The sequence below is a fragment of the Brienomyrus brachyistius genome, unplaced genomic scaffold (assembly GCF_023856365.1).
Source record: "Brienomyrus brachyistius isolate T26 unplaced genomic scaffold, BBRACH_0.4 scaffold170, whole genome shotgun sequence".
Lineage (NCBI taxonomy): Eukaryota > Metazoa > Chordata > Actinopteri > Osteoglossiformes > Mormyridae > Brienomyrus > Brienomyrus brachyistius.
In genome coordinates this window covers 85,529-91,528 of record NW_026042445.1, presented here as the reverse complement: position 1 = coordinate 91,528, position 6,000 = coordinate 85,529, and positions in this window count along the sequence as shown.

Sequence of the window (6,000 nt, the reverse complement as noted above, 5' to 3'; positions counted from 1 at the left end):
ACATATTCACAGCAGCTAATTTGCAGCGCATTCGTGAAACCGCTTTTCGCTCCAACGAGAAACTCATGTTGTAATATCGCGAGATCTCGTGACACGCGTTTCACTCCCACTTCTTAGTAACAGTCATGATTTGATAAAGTGACAACCTGCGTAATAATTGGTAATACATAGAGTTTGCTATTGTTCAGGCTAGCAGACTGTTATGGCTTGAGGTTAATGGTGCCTGTTACTTGTGAATTTTCACATTTGCAGGGATCTTCTGCCTCGTGAACGTGAAACGGATAATTATGCTAAAAGAAGAAAAAAGCAGAACTGCAATGTGTGTAAGGCTGGTGCTGATTTTTCAGTCTGAACACAGTAAAATTTATACAAATTACCTGTATTCAAACTTGTATTCTTTATATAGTTTGGTTAATTACTATTTAAAAGTTTTATCTGCGCTCCATTGTATAACTTGTACTGGAGATTTGTATGTACTTTTTGATTGGAAATGGTTAGTTGTATATACATTGAATATTTTTATGATTAATTTCTTTGTTTATTTAATTTGGCAACAGATTTGCACTTTTAGAAGTATTGCTGTTCATTTTTGTGAAAGTTGTTACTAAAAAAAACAAAAGAAGCAGACTTGTGTAAATCCTATATTGGCCGTGTATTCTTCCTGTAGCGTAGTGACAGCTTTTTGTACGGAAGCCGTGAACGGCTGTGCTTGCAAATATATTTTCTTCTGAATAATTAGAAGGATAAGCATATTTTGTCGCCGCCGCGAGATAGTCATGCCATACACAGCTCTGCTCGTTTTTGTACTGTTACTGTGTTACTTAATTTGCGCATCCATGAATTTAACGTTGACATTAAGTCAACATTGACATTGACAACGTTGACATTAAGTGTTGCACCTATCTAGTGTTTTACTGTGAAGGGCATGTTATATCTCGTCTCTAAGTCGCACTATGGTCCAGGGGAATGCTATGTCATATCAGAACATGTGTCGATTATGTGGCAATATAAATATTTTATATTACTGTCAGTTTTAGTTTCAGAAATCCATCATTTGAGAAAAAAGGCCAGTCACGACAAATATATATGGAATATAACAACAGAGTTTAGGCAGCTGTATTTGTTTAAGTGTAAAGATGCACATAGAAACATGCATGAGCTCATCTGAGAATAAACTGAATGCAATGAAGATTTGTGACTCCTGCTGGAAAATGCGAATAGTGGCAGGGTCTTCAAGTAGTACATTTGTCTGAGAGTCAATTAATATTAGGAAAGGCACAGTTTTTTTTCAATGGCGCTAATTATCAAGAAGGAAATGGAGTACCCCAGCACCTGGTTTACGGGCACTGGAAGCTCCAGTATCAGTCAGACTTTCATGTAAGTATATGTGTGTTTAATGACTTAGCAGTTGGTTAAAAAGTAGACTTGTGCATGTTTCATCTTTACCAGGGGCAGAGGGGAAACTCAATAAATAGCCTTCTCTCACACTTCCAGACCTGCAGAACTGAGCATGTCCCCTGGTTTTGTGCATATGTCTGTAGGCTTTGAGTTTTTCCTATGGGGGCTTCAATTTCCTCCCAGAGTACAAATACGTGCAGATCAGTTGCATTGGGGAGTCCATACTGTGATGCTGAGTGGGTGTATATATATTATATTTTTCTGCCACGTCATTGAGCTACGTCATTTCCGTTGTTTCCTGTTTCCTGCGAGAGTGATACTGACTGCTAGCGCGCGAACTTTGAAACCATAGATATCACCTAAATAATAATTCGAGTTAAGTCATTGGGAAAAAGCTTCGCAAGATTAATAATCCTCCAAAATAAATAAATAAAATTTCCCAGACCCCGCCCGGATTAATCACCTACGCAAGTACCGACCCACGATCTTCGTTCAATTAAGAAGGTGCTTCCAGCCTTACAGCCTCAGTTTACGTAAGTACAACGCCATGTCTACTGTTCCGTGTTCTGAGTGTAATATGTTTAGCTATTCTTCTCCAGTCATTAGCGGTATTTATACATGTGAGAAGTGTCAGTTAGTCGCTAGACTGACGGAGAAGATTGTAGTGTTAGAGGGACGTATCCGGACGTTACATAACATTCAGGAGAATGAGAGTTTTATTGACTCAGTATTAGCGGCTCCGGATATGTCCGCGATAGCCAGTAAGTCTCCCCCTGCTCCGGCAGCAGAGCCTTCGCAGCAAGGCGAGTGGGTGACGACCCGGCGGCATAGTCGCAAATCCAAACCAAACTTACACCGGCACCATTCGCCTATCCGCGTTTCCAACAGGTTCTCCCCACTCAGTGAAACTCCCACTGAGACGCCTGTTGAAAGTGCTCTAATAATTGGTGATTCTATTCTAAGAAACGTGAGAGTAGCGACTCCAGCGACCATTGTAAATTGTCTCCCGGGTGCCAGAGCGACCGACATCTCGGCAAATTTAAAAGTGCTGGCTAAAAGTAAACGTAAATACTCTCAGATAGTTATCCACGTCGGCACTAATGATGTCCGATTGAGGCAATCGGAGATCACAAAGGCAAATTTTAAAGAGGTGTGCAACATTGCGAAGAAGATGTGTGTGTCAGTAACGTGCTCTGGCCCCATCCCTGCTAGACGTGGCGATGAAATGTACAGCAGATTATCATCGCTACATCGCTGGCTGTCGGAATGGTGCCCGATAAATGGTGTAGGTTATATAGACAACTGGAGGATGTTCTGGGGTAGGCCTGGGCTTTTGAAGAGGGACGGTATTCACCCCTCGCGGGCTGGTGCCGACCTCCTGTCTAAAAGCATAGCTCGTAGTCTACAGGCAAATCGCTGACTAACTAGAGCCAAGTCCAGGCGGCAGGCAAACCGGCATAACCGACCGCCTGCTAGTCGCTTAGAGTCGTCGCCTAGGGTTCATTTCATTGAGACTGTGTCTGCTCCCCGCGTCTTTAATCATGGAGGACTATTCCACCGTGGAGTGTGCCATAATAACTTAATTAAAATCACAATGAATCCGTTACTAGAAAACAGTTGTGATGCAATATTTAAACTTAAACTTGGACTTCTGAATATAAGATCACTGGCCCCTAAAGCACTATTAATAAATGAAATAATTACTGATTTTAGTCTTGGTGCCCTGTGTCTTACTGAGACCTGGCTTAAACCAGATGAATTCATGGCACTAAATGAATCTACTCCAGCGGAATACAGTTATAAGCATAACCCGCGACCAAATCGCAAAGGTGGTGGTGTTGCTGCAATTTTTCAGTCCAACTTAGGAGTGTCTGAGAAATGTGGTGTGAGTTTCAGCACATTTGAAACTCTTGTTCTTAGCCTTGCTGGCTCATCTCTTTCTAGTTCGTCACCCCAAATCACCATGGTTATTGTGTATAGACCGCCTGGGCCGTACAGTGATTTTCTTAAGGAATTTGCTGATTTTTTAACAAACCTGGTGGTCAGTACTGACAAAGCCGTTATTGTGGGTGATTTTAACATTCATATGGAGAAGGATAATGATCCTTTAAAAACAGCGTTTGCAGCTATTCTTGACTCTGTAGGTGTATGTCAGAATGTAGTCGGGCCTACTCATGTCTGTAACCATACCCTTGATTTGATCATTAGTCATGGCATCCTGGTAGAACATGTGTCTATTATGCCACAGAGTCCTCTGCTCTCAGATCATTACTTGTTAACATTTGAAATCCAGTATAGCCTCCTGTTGACCACCACTCCAAAGTATAGAATCAGACGTTCTATTAAGGCACTAACTACAACAACATTTATGAAACAACTTCCACAGTCCTTTAGCCTTACATCTGAAGCATCGTGTGTAAATGAACTTGAACAGGCAACTTCAAACATGGAAAAATCCCTTCGCAGCACTCTAGATCTTGTGGCTCCACTTAGGAGTATAAAGCATAGCAATAACAAACCTGCCCCCTGGTACTCTGATAATACACGTGAACTCAAACAGGCATCACGCAAGCTAGAGCGAAAATGGCGCTCAACTAAACTGGAAGTTTTCAAATCTGCCTGGAAAGAGAGCCTCTCTAAATACAGACAAGCACTAGTAACTGCTCGGTCTGTGTATCTCTCCAGATTAATAGACATGAACAAAACCAATCCTAAATTCCTATTTGAATCCGTGGCTAGGATAACACAGAATTCCTCATTAAACTTGCAAATCCCACAAGCTCTTAAGAGTGATGACTTTCTTACATTTTTTAATGGTAAGATAACTACAATTAGACAGACTATACAGTGCACACCTTTACCTACTTACGGCTGCCTGCCTCCTGCTAGTCTTATGCCTACCAATAATGAGACCTTTGAATCATTCATTCCTATTACACACTCAGAACTTTTGAGCTTAATTTTCTCCTGTAAATCCTCTACTAGCCTTGTAGACCCAATTCCTACAAAATTCTTCAAGGAAATTGCACCACAGATTGGCACTACCGTGTTAAATGTGTTAAACTCTTCTCTTAGGCTTGGATATGTTCCAAAACCTTTTAAAATGGCTGTTATCAGACCCGTCCTAAAGAAACCAAATCTTGAACCCAGTGTTTTAGGAAACTATAGACCTATCTCAAATCTTCCTTTCATTTCAAAGATCATGGAAAAGGTTGTAGTTCGTCAGTTGTCCTCTTTCCTACAAAAAACTAATGCCAATGAATTATATCAGTCTGGCTTTAGACCAAACCATAGCACAGAAACTGCTCTAGTCAAAGTAATGAATGATCTACTTGTGGCTTCTGACCGTGGCTGTGTATCTCTGTTGGTATTGCTAGATTTAACTGCAGCGTTCGATACTGTGGACCATAATATCCTCTTGGACCGGTTAGAAGGTGTAGTTGGCATTACAGGGACAGCGCTCTCTTGGTTCCGCTCATATTTGTCTGATCGCTATCAGTATGCCCATGTGAACAATGAATCATCCAAGGCCACTAAAGTTGAATATGGTGTCCCACAGGGATCAGTCCTGGGCCCGCTACTGTTTACCCTATACATGCTACCTCTTGGTAACATTATTAGAAATCATGGTATTGGGTTTCATTGTTATGCAGATGATACACAGTTGTACATATCTGTTAACCCTGATGATATATCACTGCTATCTCGGTTAGAAGACTGTCTATTAGATATCCAGTGCTGGATGGCAAAAAATTTCCTTATGTTAAACACAGAAAAAACAGAAGTTCTGGTAATTGGTCCCAAGGCTGCTAGAAATAAGTTCCACCACCTCAACGTTGGTAACCTTCCTACACAACCTAACATGGTAGTTAGAAATCTTGGCGTTCTTGTCGATTCAGATCTATGCTTTGATGCTCACATAAGAAGTATTACTAGAACTGCATTTTATCATCTACGGAACATAGCCAAGCTTCGTAAGATGCTCTCACTTAATGATGCAGAAAAACTAATACATGCCTTCGTAAGTTCCAGACTGGATTACTGTAATGCCCTCCTATCGGGTTGCCCGTCTGGATCCTTGCATAAACTTCAGATGGTACAGAATGCTGCAGCCAGAGTTCTAACAAACACTAAAAAATTTGATCATATTACACCGGTCTTATCCTCTCTTCATTGGCTGCCAGTTAAGTCTCGAATTGACTATAAAATACTGCTATTAACTTATAAAGCACTAAATGGCCTTGCACCAGAATACCTTAGTGAACTGCTGACCACATACAACCCTCCACGCTTGCTTCGCTCTCAAGCCATGGGATATCTGTTAGTGCCTAGGGTAGAAAGAGCTACGGCAGGCTGCAGAGCTTTCTCCTACAAAGCTCCTCTGCTGTGGAATGGTCTTCCACCGGATGTGCGGGTTTCAGGTTCACTCTCAATATTCAAGTCCAGACTAAAAACACACCTGTTTAGTTTAGCGTATAGGGACACTAGTTCTAGCCCTAGCTAACTCTTCACTCCCAGTCAGACCTGTAGTGTGAGGTGTAGAGCTGGGTGGGGATCGGTGCCATTGGCTTTGGATGAACTGGATTGTCAGTGCTGTCACTC